Source organism: Elgaria multicarinata, chromosome 4 (genome assembly GCF_023053635.1).
Source record: "Elgaria multicarinata webbii isolate HBS135686 ecotype San Diego chromosome 4, rElgMul1.1.pri, whole genome shotgun sequence".
In the NCBI taxonomy this organism is placed as follows: Eukaryota; Metazoa; Chordata; class Lepidosauria; order Squamata; family Anguidae; genus Elgaria; species Elgaria multicarinata.
In genome coordinates, this window is record NC_086174.1 from 85,211,312 (window position 1) to 85,229,980 (window position 18,669).

General features: G+C 45.6%; 3 non-coding genes across 3 annotated transcripts; all 3 read left to right on the forward strand.

Moving 5' to 3' along the window:
- The first annotated feature begins 9,099 nt into the window (after nt 1-9,099).
- TRNAE-CUC (transfer RNA glutamic acid (anticodon CUC)) lies at nt 9,100-9,171 on the forward strand. The gene has a single exon. It is a non-coding gene; the product is annotated as a tRNA-Glu (tRNA).
- Nucleotides 9,172-9,282: 111 nt separating this feature from the next.
- TRNAE-CUC (transfer RNA glutamic acid (anticodon CUC)) lies at nt 9,283-9,354 on the forward strand. The gene has a single exon. It is a non-coding gene; the product is annotated as a tRNA-Glu (tRNA).
- Nucleotides 9,355-10,522: 1,168 nt separating this feature from the next.
- TRNAE-CUC (transfer RNA glutamic acid (anticodon CUC)) lies at nt 10,523-10,594 on the forward strand. The gene has a single exon. It is a non-coding gene; the product is annotated as a tRNA-Glu (tRNA).
- The last annotated feature ends 8,075 nt before the right edge of the window (nt 10,595-18,669 follow it).

An 18,669-nucleotide genomic window follows, 5' to 3' on the forward strand; every position in this document is an offset into this window, starting at 1 on the left:
TTTGAACGTTTTAGAATGGGGGGGGACACACATGCAAAAGGTGGAAACCATTAAATGTTCAGGGGAAAGGGGGGCATCTGGAGAGCCCCAGAAGCTGGATTTGGCCCTTGGGCCTGAGGTCAAACTCCCCTGAAATAGACATTAAACAATATTTGAGCAAAATAGTACCCTGCGGAACCCATAGATCTTTTGTCAAGGAGATGAGGAATAGTTACCTAATGGTGCTCTCTGAAACTGACCCCAGAGGTAGGACCAGGCCATTGTAACACAGTGTTTCAAATGCCCAATCCATGGAGCCAGTCCAGGAGAATGCCACAGTCTATGGTGTCAAAACTCCATGAGTGACTGAGCAGAATTAAGAGGGACGGTGTAAAAGCCGGAACGGAACGGAACAGGCCGGAACAGCCCCATTATATTAAAAAACCATACCAAAAACAGTGGCATGTGTTAGCAACACTTGAGAACAATATTTTAGGACTAAAACCATACCAATATTATATCACTATTAACCCCAAAACTCCCAAAACGACGTCCGGAACAGAATGGGATGGCCGGAACGGCCACTAGGGAACAAGCGATATCAACCAAACTCACCAGTCATGCATAACAAAATGGCAGGGATGCAATAAGCCCCAAAAGTTGCCCCAAAACCACGTTCAGATACCCGTTCCGGGCAAAAACGCCTATTGCGCAAAACCGGCCGTAACGGCAGCTTCCCAACGAGGAAAGTAAACCAAACTCACCAGATGCACATAACTAGGTGGGGCAAATATAGAAAGCTCCAAAAGTTTCCCCGAAACCACGTTCAGATACCCGTTCCGGGCAAAAACGTGTATTGCGCAAAACTGGCCGTAACGGTAGCTTCCCAATGAGGAAAGTCAACCAAACTCACCGGATGCACATAACTAGGTGGGACAAATATAGAAAGCTCCAAAAGTTGCCCCAAAACCACGTTCAGATACCCGTTCCGGGTAAAAACGCGTATTGCGCAAAACGGGCCGTAACGGCAGCTTCCCAACGAGGAAAGTCAACCAAACTCACCGGATGCACATAACTAGGTGGGGCATATATAGAAAGCTCCAAAAGTTGCCCCAAAACCACGTTCAGATACCCGTTCCGGGCAAAAACGCGTATTGCACAAAACCGGCCGTAACGGCAGCTTCCCAACGAGGAAAGTAAACCAAACTCACCAGATGCACATAACTAGGTGGGACAAATATAGAAAGCTCCAAAAGTTGCCCCGAAACCACGTTCAGATACCCGTTCCGGGGAAAAACGCGTATTGCGCAAAACGGGCCGTAACGGCAGCTTCCCAATGAGGAAAGTCAACCAAACTCACCAGATGCACCTAACTAGGTGGGGCAAATATAGAAAGCTCCAAAAGTTGCCCCAAAACCACGTTCAGATACCCGTTCCGGGCAAAAACGCGTATTGCACAAAACCGGCCGTAACGGCAGCTTCCCAATGAGGAAAGTAAACCAAACTCACCAGATGCACCTAACTAGGTGGGGCAAATATAGAAAGCTTCAAAAGTTGCCCCGAAACCACGTTCAGATACCCGTTCCGGGGGGAAACGCGTATTGCGCAAAACCGGCCGTAACGGCAGCTTCCCAATGAGGAAAGTCAACCAAACTCACCAGATGCACATAACTAGGTGGGGCAAATATAGAAAGCTCCAAAAGTTGCCCCGAAACCACGTTCAGATACCCGTTCCGGGCAAAAACGTGTATTGCGCAAAACTGGCCGTAACGGTAGCTTCCCAATGAGGAAAGTCAACCAAACTCACCGGATGCACATAACTAGGTGGGACAAATATAGAAAGCTCCAAAAGTTGCCCCGAAACTACGTTCAGATACCCGTTCCGGGGGAAAACGCGTATTGCGCAAAACGGGCCATAACGGCAGCTTCCCAATGAGGTAAGTCAACCAAACTCACCAGATGCACATAACTAGGTGGGGCAAATATAGAAAGCTCCAAAAGTTTCCCCGAAACCACGTTCAGATACCCGTTCCGGGGGAAAACGCGTATTGCGCAAAACCGGCCGTAACGGCAGCTTCCCAATGAGGAAAGTCAACCAAACTCACCGGATGCACATAACTAGGTGGGGCAAATATAGAAAGCTCCAAAAGTTGCCCCAAAACCACGTTCAGATACCCGTTCCGGGCAAAAACGCGTATTGCACAAAACCGGCCGTAACGGCAGCTTCCCAATGAGGAAAGTAAACCAAACTCACCGGATGCACATAACTAGGTGGGACAAATATAGAAAGCTCCAAAAGTTGCCCCGAAACCACGTTCAGATACCCGTTCCGGGGGGAAACGCGTATTGCGCAAAACGGGCCGTAACGGCAGCTTCCCAATGAGGAAAGTCAACCAAACTCACCGGATGCACATAACTAGGTGGGGCAAATATAGAAAGCTCCAAAAGTTGCCCCAAAACCACGTTCAGATACCCGTTCCGGGCAAAAACGCGTATTGCACAAAACCGGCCGTAACGGCAGCTTCCCAATGAGGAAAGTAAACCAAACTCACCGGATGCACATAACTAGGTGGGGCAAATATAGAAAGCTCCAAAAGTTGCCCCAAAACCACGTTCAGATACCCGTTCCGGGCAAAAACGCCTATTGCGCAAAGCCGGCCGTAACAGCAGCTTCCCAACGAGGAAAGTCAACCAAACTCACCAGATGCACATAACTAGGTGGGACAAATATAGAAAGCTCCAAAAGTTGCCCCAAAACCACTTTCAGATACCCGTTCCGGGCAAAAACACGTATTTTGCGAAATTGGCCATAATGACAGCTTCCCAATGAGATAAGTGAACCAAACTCACCAGATGCACATGACAAGGTGGGACAAAAATAGAAAGCTCCAAAAGTTTCCCCGAAACCATGTTCAGATACCCGTTCCAGGCAAAAACGCGTATTGCGCAAAACGGGCCGTAACAGCAGCTTCCCAATGAGGTAAGTGAACCAAACTGACCAGATGCACATGACAAGGTGGGACAAATATAGAAAGCTCCAAAAGTTGCCCCCAAACCACGTTCAGATACCTGTTCCGGGGGAAAATGCGTATTGCGCAAAATGGGCCGTAACGGCAGCTTCCCAATGAGGTAAGTGAACCAAACTCACCAGATGCACATGACAAGGTGGGACAAATATAGAAAGCTCCAAAAGTTGCCCCAAAACCACATTCAGATACCCGTTCCGGGCAAAAACGTGTATTGTGCAAAACGGGCCGTAACGGCAGCTTCCCAATGAGGTAAGTCAACCAAACTTTTTGTATGTCTCTTTGCACATGTGCTATGCAGTGGCTCACCTGTCCCTTTCCCAGCAGACATGGTGCCTGTACGGCAGTGGATTGCAAATGAACTTCTCATGCACAAATCACTTCTTCCACGGCCAAGTTTAATGCAGAGACAGCAGCAGAGAATAAAGAAGCAAATAAATCAGAGAGAAATTAAGCAATTCAATAGTCCTGTTTCTAGAAAACCACCGAAAGGAACATTTTCTACAATCCAGTTCTTGTCTTCAGCAATACAACAGTATAACACTTCATCTTGGTCTTTGTGCTTAATGGGTGATCAGTGCAAGAAACCCAAGGAGGACACCATGGTTCTGTGCGAGGGAGCCTGTCAGGACTGGCACCATCTCTCTTGCCTTGAGATAAATCAAGCTTCTCGTGGTATATTCAAATGTCCAAAGTGTTGTGAGAAATGAATAATCTACACTGTAGGCAAAAATTTATGTTAACAGGTGCTATATGTTAGCATTTACATTTACACACACACACACACACACACAGAGAGAGAGAGAGAGAGAGAGAGAGAGTATATAGATATTATGTACATTGTTTTTGTTCTTACTGTTTGTGGTTATTTTTCTTGTATTCATGTTTTCATAAAGAATATGACTAAAGAAGTGTATATGTTAATAAAGCTTCAGAACATCACAGCCAATGACAATGGGTTATACTGAATCAAACAAATGGTCAACCTAGCTCCCTCTTATTCACATGGGACTAACCTATTCAAGACACCTAACATACAATTAAAAATTGTGTGATTGGCTTTTAAAAATAAATTCCATGTTTGGGGAGGGGAGGGGTACCTGTCAAGATTGTGGAATGTGGGCATTAACGCTTTGTCTCCTGGTGTGATAAGGGTGACCAGATGACCGGGAAAACCCGGGAGACCTCTGGAAAAACGGAGATCTCCAGGGCAACCGGGACTGGCACCCAATTTCCTGGGGGAAAGGGCTGAAGGGGAAGGCCTCCATCAGTCCTGGAAGGGGTTGGGGGCCGCGTTTTTGGACTTCCTGTAATGCAGCCTCCAGTACTCCCATGGCAATCCTCAAAAGACCTGGGCTTTTTTGACAGAACATTTATATCCCACCCGCCACCCAGAAACGCATGGTGAACTACAATGGCCTTTCCCAATTTTGTAATAACCCTGTGGGATAAGTTAGGTTGAAAGATGTGAATAGCCACAGGTCATTGTAAGCTTCATGATGGAATGAGACAGCCCAACCCCAACAATGCCATCATAGACTGATATTTTAAGCACACTACCAAACCACATGACAACTATGGGCTTCTGTAGGAAACCATCTTTGCAGAACTTCACTCTGGATTCTGAGAAAGTTTATTAAATGTTCCAGTTAGTACAATGAAAGTAGTTTATTTGATTGCATTCACACACATAGAAGTTGCCTTTCGAGGCAATTTCGCGACAATAGATAGTGCCTCATTTTCCTCACCCATAATTTTCTTTTCCAGCTAATTTTGGGAATATGAACTATGGCCCGGAATGGGTAACAGAACCTGACTTTCATGGAAATTTCAGGGGTTATTATATCTGTCCCATCTAGTAATGTGCTTCTGGTGAGTTTGGTTGACTTACCTCATTGAGAAGCTGCCGTTACGGCTCGTTTTGGGCAATACAGACTTTTGCCCAGAACGGGTATCTGAACGTGGTTTCGGGGCAACTTTTGGAGCTTTTTACATCTGTCCCACCTAGTAATGCGCATCTGGTGAGTTTGGTTGACTTACCTCATTGGAAAACTGCCGTTACGGCCCGTTTTGAGCAATATGGGTTTTTGCCTGGAATGGGTATTGGAACCTGGCTTTGGGGCAACATTTGGAGCTTTTTATATGTGTCCCATCTAGTAATGTGCGTCTGGTGAGTTTGGCTGACTTATTGGGAAGCTGTTGTTACGGTCTGTTTTGAGCAATATGAACTTTTGCCCAGAACGGGTATCGGAACGTGGTTTTGGGGCAACATTTGGAGCTTTCTATATTTGTCCCACCTTGTCATGTGCATCTGGTGACTTATCTCATTGGGAAGCTGCCGTTACGGCCCGTTTTGCACAATACGCGTTTTTCCCCGGAACGGGTATCTGAACGTGGTTTTGGGGCAACTTTTGGAGCTTTCTATTTTTGTCCCACCTTGTCATGTGCATCTGGTGAGTTTGGTTCACTTATCTCATTGGGAAGCTGCCGTTACGGCCGGTTTTGCGCAGTACGTGTTTTTCCCCGGAACGGGTATCTGAACATGGTTTCGGGGCAACTTTTGGAGCTTTCTATATTTGTCCCCCCTAGTTATGTGCATCCGGTGAGTTTGGTTGACTTTCCTCATTGGAAAGCTGCTGTTACGGCCCATTTTGCGCAATACGCGTTTTTGCCCGGAACGGGTATCTGAACGTGGTTTGGGGGCAACTTTTGGAGCTTTCTATTTTTGTCCCACCTTGTCATGTGCATCTGGTGAGTTTGGTTGACTTACCTCATTGGGAAGGTGCCGTTACGGCCCATTTTGCGCAATACGCGTTTTTGCCCGGAACGGGTATCTGAACGTGGTTTGGGGGCAACTTTTGGAGCTTTCTATATTTGTCCCACCTTGTCATGTGCATCTGGTGAGTTTGGTTCACTTATCTCATTGGGAAGCTGCCGTTACGGCCCATTTTGCACAATACGCGTTTTCCCCCGGAACGGGTATCTGAACGTGGTTTCGGGGCAACTTTTGGAGCTTTCTATATTTGTCCCACCTTGTCATGTGCATCTGGTGAGTTTGGTTGACTTACCTCATTGGGAAGGTGCCGTTACGGCCCGTTTTGCACAATACGCGTTTTTGCCCGGAACGGGTATCTGAACGTGGTTTTGGGGCAACTTTTGGAGCTTTCTATATTTGTCCCACCTTGTCATGTGCATCTGGTGAGTTTGGTTGACTTACCTCATTGGGAAGCTGCCGTTACGGCCGGTTTTGCGCAATACGCGTTTTTGCCCGGAACGGGTATCTGAACGTGGTTTGGGGGCAACTTTTGGAGCTTTCTATATTTGTCCCACCTTGTCATGTGCATCTGGTGAGTTTGGTTGACTTACCTCATTGGGAAGGTGCCGTTACGGCCCGTTTTGCACAATACGCGTTTTTGCCCGGAACGGGTATCTGAACGTGGTTTTGGGGCAACTTTTGGAGCTTTCTATATTTGTCCCACCTTGTCATGTGCATCCGGTGAGTTTGGTTGACTTACCTCATTGGGAAGGTGCCGTTACGGCCCATTTTGCACAATACGCGTTTTCCCCCGGAACGGGTATCTGAACGTGGTTTTGGGGCAACTTTTGGAGCTTTCTATATTTGTCCCACCTTGTCATGTGCATCTGGTGAGTTTGGTTCACTTATCTCATTGGGAAGCTGCCGTTACGGCCGGTTTTGCGCAGTACGTGTTTTTCCCCGGAACGGGTATCTGAACATGGTTTCGGGGCAACTTTTGGAGCTTTCTATATTTGTCCCCCCTAGTTATGTGCATCCCGTGAGTTTGGTTGACTTTCCTCATTGGGAAGCTGCTGTTACGGCCCATTTTGCGCAATACACGTTTTTGCCCGGAACGGGTATCTGAACGTGGTTTGGGGGCAACTTTTGGAGCTTTCTATTTTTGTCCCACCTTGTCATGTGCATCTGGTGAGTTTGGTTGACTTACCTCATTGGGAAGGTGCCGTTACGGCCCATTTTGCGCAATACGCGTTTTTGCCCGGAACGGGTATCTGAACGTGGTTTGGGGGCAACTTTTGGAGCTTTCTATATTTGTCCCACCTTGTCATGTGCATCTGGTGAGTTTGGTTGACTTACCTCATTGGGAAGGTGCCGTTACGGCCCGTTTTGCACAATACGCGTTTTTGCCCGGAACGGGTATCTGAACGTGGTTTTGGGGCAACTTTTGGAGCTTTCTATATTTGTCCCACCTTGTCATGTGCATCCGGTGAGTTTGGTTGACTTACCTCATTGGGAAGGTGCCGTTACGGCCCATTTTGCACAATACGCGTTTTCCCCCGGAACGGGTATCTGAACGTGGTTTCGGGGCAACTTTTGGAGCTTTCTATATTTGTCCCACCTTGTCATGTGCATCTGGTGAGTTTGGTTCACTTATCTCATTGGGAAGCTGCCGTTACGGCCCATTTTGCACAATACGCGTTTTCCCCCGGAACGGGTATCTGAACGTTGTTTCGGGGCAACTTTTGGAGCTTTCTATATTTGTCCCACCTTGTCATGTGCATCTGGTGAGTTTGGTTGACTTACCTCATTGGGAAGGTGCCGTTACGGCCCGTTTTGCGCAATACGCGTTTTTGCCCGGAACGGGTATCTGAACGTGGTTTGGGGGCAACTTTTGGAGCTTTCTATATTTGTCCCACCTTGTCATGTGCATCTGGTGAGTTTGGTTGACTTACCTCATTGGGAAGGTGCCGTTACGGCCCGTTTTGCACAATACGCGTTTTTGCCCAGAACGGGTATCTGAACGTGGTTTTGGGGCAACTTTTGGAGCTTTCTATATTTGTCCCACCTTGTCATGTGCATCTGGTGAGTTTGGTTGACTTACCTCATTGGGAAGGTGCCGTTACGGCCCATTTTGCATAATACACGTTTTCCCCCGGAACGGGTATCTGAACGTGGTTTCGGGGCAACTTTTGGAGCTTTCTATATTTGTCCCACCTTGTCATGTGCATCTGGTGAGTTTGGTTCACTTATCTCATTGGGAAGCTGCCGTTACGGCCCATTTTGCGCAATACGCGTTTTCCCCCGGAACGGGTATCTGAACGTGGTTTCGGGGCAACTTTTGGAGCTTTCTATATTTGCCCCACCTAGTTATGTGCATCTGGTGAGTTTGGTTGACTTTCCTCATTGGGAAGCTGCCGTTACGGCCGGTTTTGCGCAATACGCGTTTCCCCCCGGAACGGGTATCTGAACGTGGTTTCGGGGAAACTTTTGGAGCTTTCTATATTTGCCCCACCTAGTTAGGTGCATCTGGTGAGTTTGGTTTACTTTCCTCGTTGGGAAGCTGCCGTTACGGCCGGTTTTGCGCAATACACGTTTTTGCCCGGAACGGGTATCTGAACGTGGTTTCGGGGCAACTTTTGTGGCCTATTGCATCCCTGCCATTTAGTTATGCATGTCTGGTGAGTTTGGTTGATATCGCTCGTTCCCTAGTGGCCGTTCCGGCCATCCCATTCTGTTCCGGACGTCATTTTGGGAGTTCTGGGGTTAATAATGATATAATATTGGTATGGTTTTAGTCTTAAAATATTGTTCTCAGGTGTTGCTAACACATGCCACTGTTTTTGGTATGGTTTTTTAATATAATGGGGCTGTTCCGGCCTGTTCCGTTCCGTTCCGGCTTTTACACCGTCCCGAATTAAGAGGGTTATGCTTCCCCCCCAGTCCACTTTTGATAAAGGTCATCCATCCATCAAGTCAACCAAGGCTGTTAATAAATAATGCAAAAGATATTAAGACTACACATCTGAAGGGCATCAGGTTGGGGAAACCCAGTCTGTATGTTTCTTCAAGGCAAGGTTATGCCCATGCTGCTAGGTAAGATATTTACCATCATAGGAATAAATCAGCACATATATTGGAAAACCAGGAAGAATGTATATAGCTTCCTAAAGAAGGTAGGACAGGGAACGCTATTTAGTTTCAGACATGGAACAGTCATAGAATAGGCTTCTAATAAGTTTAATTTGTATGAAATAGCTAATTTCCTCTGTATAAATTGCAATTACTACTGTGACCAAATTAATGTGAAATGTAAAGCTTGGCAGTAAGCAGCAATCAGATTCCCTGATGGTCTAGTGGTTAGGATTCGGCGCTCTCACCGCCGCGGCCCGGGTTCGATTCCCGGTCAGGGAAGAGATGTTTTAGTATCTAGGTTTTATTGTTAATGCATATAATTTCTCTCTTCATTGAATGAAAAAGAGTATTTATTTTTGTATAAAGGAGACTACAACACCCTGGTACAGTTCCCTGGTGGTCTAGTGGTTAGGATTCGGCGCTCTCACCGCCGCGGCCCGGGTTCGATTCCCGGTCAGGGAAGGTGACATTTTTCTTATAACATGCTTTCCAATACTGTTTAAAGGATTGCTCTTTATATGTTCAATGAATGAAAAATTCTGCACTCTTCAAGCTGTGCTTTAAAACTCCTGGTGCAATAACAGTGATGTGTCTTCAGAAGTTTTAAAGCTTTGTATTTTAACGACAATTGCTCTAATTTTAATTCATTTTAGTAGGTTTTATATTAGATGATTATAAACTGCTAATAAACACAAGGATTTATTTTTATTCGCTACATTCTAAAATCCTAATTCATTGTTTTATATTTCTCTTTCATTTAATTTTTATATAACATATGAATCCCTGTTAGGTTTACACATTGTTCACTCTCGTCCCATTCCGCAAGTTGCATAAAAACAAGTAAGTCTATTTTACCAAATTATTCCCCAAATGGGACAAAGGTGGAATGTGTCATAAAATGGCTATCTACAGACTAGTTCCCCATACCAACCTGTTGTGCGATGTGCAAGTCAATGGTGCCCAAGTTTGGGATGAGAGGGAATCTGAGGGAGCATTTTATGCAAACAGCCTGACTTTTGCCTCACCTGGAGGGGTGGCTTTGTGTGTGTGTGGTGGGGGGTTATTTGGCTAGGAATCCAATCCCGCCTCATCCTCCCTACCAATCTACCATGTTGCTCTCCTTTTGAGGTGTTTATGGACACGATGGTGTCCGGTCACAGCTACGGCAAAATCTTGTGTTTCTCCATTGATTTTTATGGGAAGCGCTGCTGTCAGATGTTTAAGTAGGTTCCAATGTGATCCCGGAAGGATACTATCGAAAGAATTGATGTACTTCTATAATTTTTATCTCTCTGGAAGAAAATGCATGGCACTAATTCTCGCGATGTTGGCGTGAGCACCGAGAACTGAAAGTTGGAAGGAGTAAAGGGAAAGGGTAGTCTCTGTCTGGCACGCCCCTTTTTAAACGCAGTCAATGACAAAGCCAATCCGACCTCCCACCTAAGGGAGGCGGGATCGTCAGTTCGGTTGCCAAGGAGCGTCCTAGATGGGAAAGGCTTTAGGCCCTGGACGTCATGCTGATAGGTGAATCAGGCTGGCAGACATTTATGGGTGGGGCCTATGAAGATTAAGAGGGAGTAAACCAATGGAAAACTTTCTCATAAAGAAAAAGAAGAAATTGTTTTTCAGTTCCCTGGTGGTCTAGTGGTTAGGATTCGGCGCTCTCACCGCCGCGGCCCGGGTTCGATTCCCGGTCAGGGAAGCTTGTTTTTATTAGCTGAATTTTAGTTGTTAAAGGGCAAAATCTTTGAGTTTCCTGACTTGGGTTTATTTTGTCCAACGATAATGTGTTATGCTTATAACGAGGCTTTGCTTTAAAGAGGGGAAACAGAGCGAGGAATAGTCACCGGTTTAATATTCGATTGTCTGTTCATAAAGGCAGAGAATCTGGACTAGAAAATAATAATAAAAATACTCTGTGCACAGCTATACATTTCCCGCTGCTATTGCAAACAACTCGAACAGTTGTTAAGGGCATGGGTCAAAGGTTAGCAGTTCGAACTTCAGCTGCAATTGCCCTTGAAACCCATTGGCATCTTTTGACCCCTGATAGAGAAAAATATCAAATATAAGAGCGGAGAAAGTAACTCCAGTTAGGCTTTAAACCTACATATTTTGGATTATGTCCCATTGAGCTCATTGGGGCTTACTTTTGAGTAGACATGCATAGTTTGCACTATCATCATCTTACTGATCCAGATTCTCTGCCTTTAATAGCTGACAACCAAATATTAAGCAGGTGACACTTCCTTGCTCTCTTTAATCACTGAATCTTCCTGCCAGGAAAAACTTCAGCTGCTCGTTTAAATGAAAGTAAATTTGTGTGGATCATTAGATCAACCCTTTGTGTGTGTGTCCATGTGGCCCAGTGTTGGAAGAATGCCAGTGTGGCTTCGGGGTTAATGTCAAACCCCCAATAAGTCATGGCTACCTTGAGTTTGTCACTATCTCTTAGCCTAGTCTACCTCACAAGATTGCTGTGAGGGTAAAATGGGGAGGGAGAAAAGAATAACACCATTTTATTATGTAGACCTCCTATTGTTTCCTTTGCACTGAATTTTGATTTATTTGTTCAATGTTATACACAGCCTTTAATTTCACTGGCATTCTCAGAATTGTATACAAGTTAAAACATGTATGTATATAATTTAAAATGAAGTAAACAACATTAAAAGCAAATACAGAACATGTAGCAATAAGAATGGCAGTAAAATAGAGTTTAAAAAGCCTTGGAGAATATATTCTTTGCTTGCTATTTAATCGATAATAAAGATGGTGCCAGGCAAACTTCTCTGGGGAGTGAATTCCATAACTAGGATCCTGCCCCTGAGGAAACCTGTCCACTGCTAGCTGTTTATTCGACTATTCTCAGCTGATTTTTAATGTTCAGGCAGAGACATACAGAGACCCTAGCTGAGGCCCTAGCTGTTTCATGTTTAGACAGACAAATGCCCTATTCCCAGCGTGGCTGGCTGGGGAATACTGAAAGTTGTTGGACTCTTGTCTGTCTCAGCTTGCATAGGATTGCACCTTAAAGGCTTTATAAAATGAACATTTTGAATGGGAAGTGGACTACAAGCCAATGCTGCTGGGTGGGTCAGGGAAGTTTTCCATACTGTGCTATGTATGCTAACCTATCCACTGCAGTCAGAACACACAAGTGAAGCGTCAACAGTCTTCAAAGGGGTCCCAATGCAGAATGCCATTGCACTAATCTAGTCTCGAGGTTAATAGTGCATGAAAAACTGAGACCAGGTTCTCACAGTCTAAAGATGTGGTTGGTGAATTTTAGGTTGTAAGTTCCTCAGGGCATCTTGTATACTGTCCTGAGATCCTTAAAGCAGGGGTGGGCAACTTGTGGACCTCTAGATGTTTTGGCCTACAACTCCTCCCTGATCTAGCCAGCATAGCCAATGGTGAGGGATGATCAAAGTTGTAGATCCAAACATTTGGAAGCCACAAGGTGCTCACCCTGCCTTCCATGAGGTAGGGTGAGGATTTCACCACAGGCAACCCCCTAAGTCATTCCTCCTGAGCCCCACTCTGTGTGTCGCCCAGCTGGTCCTGGACTCTCAAAACCAGAGCTTTCCAAACTTTTCATGTTGGTGACACACTTTTTAGACATGCATCATTTCGCGACACAGTAATTCAGTTTTACTAGCAAACCGGAGGTTAAACTAACCCCTTATAAGAGATACGGACACATACATAAATTGTAATAACGAAATGTATGAGGACACATGTCTCATGAAAACTTTCATTTATATTTTTTAAAATATATGATTTGTAAGGTAATAACATACATTTCCAAGACTTTTCACATTGAACCAATTTTGTCGAGTTGCGATCGAACGGCGGTTGAGATGGTGTTCTATCAAAAAACTGGACCCATGGAATTTCTTGAATACGTCATTCCAGGTGCAGCCGTGTCACCGGAAGTGACGCGGAATGAGCTGTTTTGACCTGATTATGCATACTGCACATGCGCAGTACCTGTATGATCCCTCGACTGTGGTGTGCATACATGGATACGACGGAAGGGTAATATACTAGTGCACCATACTAATCGGCACCTTTGCTGCGTAAAATTGCATGCAAGTTGGTATTGCTTATTTCACATAGACTCAGAGGTTTCTCATTACGTTCATGTGACACACCTACACACTGCAGCTGACACACTAACGTGTCGCGACACACAGTTTGGAAAGCTCTGCTCTAAACTAATCTGCTGCCCTCACATGTGGAGGATACTGTCGTGTCAATACTGTTGACACACAATTCAACTGCCAGTCCAGTTTGCTTCTGTAGGTAGAATTGTGGGAGACGTGTGTGTGTGCACCACCTTGTCCTCTTACCTCAGGCAGCAAAATATCTTGGGCAGGCCCTGCCTGTCATAAAGGAGGGTGGGCGGGGGCATACAAATGTAATAACAATATGGTCTGTTCTGACTGGCAGTGGTTCTCCAAGGTCTCTGGCAAGGAGAGAGATTTCCCAGTCCTCTTAACAGGCTGCATGGCCACTGCATTCCAAGAGTGGCTTGCTGTACCTTTATTGAAAAATATTGCAGAAAGATTCCACAAGGGGGCATCCCAGTCTCATGACCCAAGCTTCTACTCTGCTTGCTCCTAATAGAAATCAGTGTTAAAAAAATACTGGTTCCACTTTATGCTGAAAACATGTGCCCAAAGGGAAACGTGAGCTCGGGGACTGGCTTTGGATTACTCTGGGCTTCTTTTGCTGGGAGGAATTCATGCTGAGGTTCTTCAGTCAGGAGTGTCTCAGGATTTCATGACCGCCATGACAATCATGGATCCAACCCAATTTGTATGTGGCCCCACTCATGCAGCCCAATGCCGCATGAGTAGAATATGTGTCATGGTCTGATTACTTTCTGGTTAGTTTTAGACCGGATGTTGCTATAAACCTCTGCAGGAGTGGCCCTCCGGTTAAAACGGTCTGCCCAGACGCCTGGTGGATTTGAATAGTTTTCTGAATGTACTTTGAGATCAGCTGTTCCTGGCTCATGTGTTGGTGATATTATTGAAGCCTGGCTGATCTCTGGAATAGAGAAATGGCCAGGGTGGTTGACACTTTCACGCCTATCCTTTTTCTCCTGGTAGAGCCAAGCCAGGAACTAAGGGCAATGAAACAGAAGGGATGAAGTCTAGAACGTTGTTGGAGGAAAACTTGGCTTTGGCTATTGGGCGGTATAAAAATGCAATAAATGAATGAAATGAAACTTGGGACAAAACTGACTGAATACAGACTGGAATCCACTTGGAGACCTACTCTATGGAAGTGAAGGCAGGCAAGAAAGCCTCCATTCTGCCTCCATCACATCCATACAGAATAGACCAGGGATGCCATTCTGCACTGTGTGTGGCCTTCACTAGGGTGCTGGAAAAGGGAGCCAGAACAGTCAGAGGAACTTGCTTGCTGTGAACAATTTGCCTCATTCTTTGCTCAGATTCACCTTGATATGGACTCCAACATTGGGACAGGTGAGGTGGATAAAACCTTGGTATTGGAAGGCACTGCTTTGGGGGGGGAAATCAACTTGTGAATTTTGAGGAGATGGACAAGTATCTGGAAAAGTAGGGCTACTACCATTGCTCATACTAGCTAATTAAATCAGCCAGGACAGGACTGGCCACATGGCTAAGGGAAGCAATTAATGCCACTTTCCATCTTGCCTGAAAGAGGCAGTAATAAGACCTCTATTAAAGAAAACTTCCCTTGACCCAACAGATTTGGGAAATTACTGGCCAGTCTCAAGAATTCCATTCGTGGCCAAGATGATTGAGAAGGAAGTAGCCTCGCAACTCCAGGTGTATTTGAACGATGCTGATTATCTGGACCCATTTCAGTCAGGCTTTCGAACAGGGTGTGTTGGAGGGCATTAGGACCATAATATGGGCCATGCTGACTGGGGATTATGGGAGTTGTAGTCCAACATGTCTAGAGATCACTGGGTTGGGGAAGGCCGCACAGAGCAATGCTTGTGCTGTTAGGTGTTCCTTGTTAAGACAAAGACTTTTCCCCACGGTGGAATTCCCTTCTCAAGGAGAGTTACTGGAAGTGGTTATTTGGAAGCTTTATGGGAGGGCACTTAGCTACTTGGTTGAGCCCGTACTTGGCATGCGGGACACCATATGTTCAGTCTGTGGCATCTCCAGTTAAATGAATCAGTTAGTCTCCGGTGGGCTAGACCCCTGCCCAAGAAGACCCTGAGAGCCACTGTTGGTCAGAGTGCAATACCGAGCTCAATGGAAAACTAATCTGGCCTGGTAAAAGCTGGATTCCTGTGTTCCTAAATGAAAGCCTCCCCCCCCCCTCCACTAATAATTTGAAAGCCATCTAACACTTTACGCTGATGTCTTGAATTTTAATCTGGATGTATTTTGTAGGGTTTTAAATAAGTTATAATGTTAGTATTTTATAGATTGGGATGGGGAACCTCCGGCCCGCAGGCCACATCCAGCTATCCTCGAATCCCAAGCGTCATCACACGGGGGGAAATCGCATTTCCTTACCGTCGCTTCCCTACCCCCACGTTTGTCCTTCATTACTTCCTCTTTCTTTTTGGAGAAGAATGAGGAAGTAAACAAAGACCAGATGGCTCATTCAGGGGCTGTTTTAATCATGCCGCTTTTCCTGCACATAGCAGGAGATCGCAGCACATTCTGTTTTTTGTTTTTTTTTAAAGTCAGATTAAAAGGGGTCTATTTTGCGATGGAAAAATGAGCAGAAGGAACAGGAGGCACGTGGGAGGCGGGCATTATCGTCTAAAGGACATGCGAACATCTGCAAGTGGGCAGTAGCATGCATGCGATGAAACGCTCATCGGAGGGGGTTCTCCTCTTTTTCTGGCCACAGCCCCTTTCCCTTATCTACTGGCCTTTGGGTGCTTTTCCGGCTTTGTTTCTTTCCCTATTCTAAAAGGTTGAAATTCCTCTCCTATGGCTTAATTACCAGCAGAAGTTGAAGCTAAAATATGCTGCTGTTTTGGTCCCATCCGTTTTGCCCTGTGGCCCCACCCAGCACTGGAATGCAAGCCTCCGAGAACTTGTGTCAAATTGAATCCAGTCCTTGGGCTGCGAGAGGTTCCCCACCACTGTTATAAATAGCTGTGAATTCCTTGAGAATTTTTGGAGAAGGCTCACAAAGGGGATTTCCCACTCTGCTGACAAGCTACTGCTTTGCCATTACCCTCTTCCCTGAACTATTAGAAGTTTCCTTAGGATCATTTCTTCATAAGAAGTTCAAACTGGAAATCACGAATATTTGTAATATCAGGTTATTTACATCTCAAACAGTTGGAAACAATGAAGCATGCGCCCGATGCTGTTCTGGAAAGCATCAGTCCCCCACCCACCCACCGAAAGCAAATATTATACAGCAAAAGGAGCCCTTTCTACACCTCCCGTCCTTCCAGGACAGAGTGGGGAGGATCTCGGGATTTCCTGGTTCCGAAATCCTCCCCCTGGATCCACACATGGCGCATCACATGCCGGGAAGAAAGAAGCATGTCATGACTGCCATTTCCCCCCCCCCCCATGAGCAAAGCTCTGCTTCAATGAAAAAAAGGGGGGGAATGACCATGTACCCCTTAACACACACCCCGCCATCGCAGGGATAGAGAAATTGCTGCCACCCTCTCGCCTGATGGGCACAGAGCCACGTGGCGCAGCTCTGTGCCCATGGGCATCCACACCTCCCACAGTCTTGAGATGGTCCTGAGACTGTGGGAAGAATCGAGTTTTCCCAGAGCTTCTTTGGCCCTTTCTACACCTCCCAGCCTTCCAGGAGGATCTTGAAATATCCTGATCGTGAGATCCTCCCCCAGGATGCACATGTGGCGCCAGGAGGAAAGAAGCACATCACAGCTACCATTTCCCCCCCCCATGAGTGGAGCCAGTTGTGCAAGAGTGAGGCCCCACTCCAGGAAAAAGCGAGTAGATTTAAAAAAAGAAAAGAAACCAAAAATACCCCCAAACCGCTCCCCGCTATCCCAGGGGTGGCAAAATCGCTGCCACCATCTTCTCTGTTGGGCACAGAGCCACACCACATGGCTCTGTGCCCATTTTGGGATGCAGTCTTCGGATGATCCCGAGACTGCGGGAAGAATTGGGTTTTCCCAAGGGTTTCTTTATCCCTGGGAAAAACTGTGCCCATCCCCCCTGCCCCCAGGAGTCCCTGCACATCATTTGGACACACAGGGACTTTGCCGTGACCAGCCCACACTGGGCTGGTGTAGACACAAGGACACTCCTTGCGGTCAGCTGCAAAAACTCAGACTTCTTTTCATTTGCTGGCTACATTTCAAATCCAAATTCTTTCCACCCAAACCCCAATCAAAGCAGGCCAGTTGTCTAGTAGCTAATAGCCATCAGCCATTATAATTTCATTTATTTATTTAAAAATATTTTTGGCTGCCTTTCAGGGCAGGAGCCCTCTCAAGGTGGCGTATAATAACAAAACACATAATAAAAACTGATGCAGTCTTATAAAGCAATAAAAACAGCAACAACCGTGGACATGTTAGGTGAAGGCCAAAGTAAAATATGGTGGAGCCTGGTGAGCCCCCAATGGGAAAGAAATGAGAGAATCTTCTACAAGCTATAAAAATATCAGCTGAGCATTTTAAACATCACCATTTCCCTTTACTCTGCTAGAACCTTTATAAGAAAATAAAAGGACTGTTTCCATGTATGTTTTCATACATGCATTGAATGTGTGCAGAGAAAGGGATTGTGCCCCTGGCAGCCATGCATTCAGTATCATCATGAAAAGGGCCCTGTGTACAAATGAACTCCACAGAGTCTATTTCCATATGGATGTACATGGAATCCATGGAAGTGGTTAAGATTAATGGAGGAATTCTAAGCGTGTACAGATGTACACACATGCGCATAAGACCAGCTGACTAGAAGGGGCCCCTGACAGACATCTAAGCTTCTAAAAAATCATTGACCATGTTTCCAGAATGGCTGGCAAAGAAGGAGAAGGGCTGCTTTCTGTGTGATACATTTCCTCTGCAGAAAACAGAACTGTGTAGATGTGTGTGAGGAACGCACACACTTGTACCTAGCTGTGTGTACACATGGAAGGTGGAAATGAAAAATCAACAATACTGCATGGTGCCTATATAGTAAATATCGGGCAAGATCCAGGTGACATTAAGCCCTTTTAAATTCCATTGTTTTGTTTTTTCAATGGGGGAAGTATGTGCTTACATTTCTCTCTCTATCATCAATGAGACTTAACAATGCTTAACGTTTGGTAGGATCATACACAATATTGGTATTACATGTACAAATATTGCAACAGTTTTCTTCTTTTTTAAAAACAACAACCTGTGAATTCCTTGGCACAGAATAAAATGTCCACACAGAGAGAATGATCCCTCGGAAAGCAGGCTTTACATATTTTTTACTAAATTATTAACTTTTTTTTTTTTTTTTTTTGCTCCTGGTCCTGTTCTTGGGCATCCTTGGGTTTTGACGGTCACATCAAAAGAGTTGTTGTGGCGTGAGAACTGGTCAATGTTGAGCCAGATAATGCCTGGATTTATTGCTGAGGTCGGTTCCCATGATTGTCAGTGGGCAGCCGGCCTTCGCTGTTGTAATCCTCATTCTCTTGGAAAAGCACAATGTGGGTTGAATAGTGATTTACTAATGTGACTCATTCTTGCAGGTTTACCAGGTCTTGAAGGAGGATACCATGGCCCTTAAAGGTCATGTTACTTGCAGTAGCCAAATATGTTTTTCCTTCATG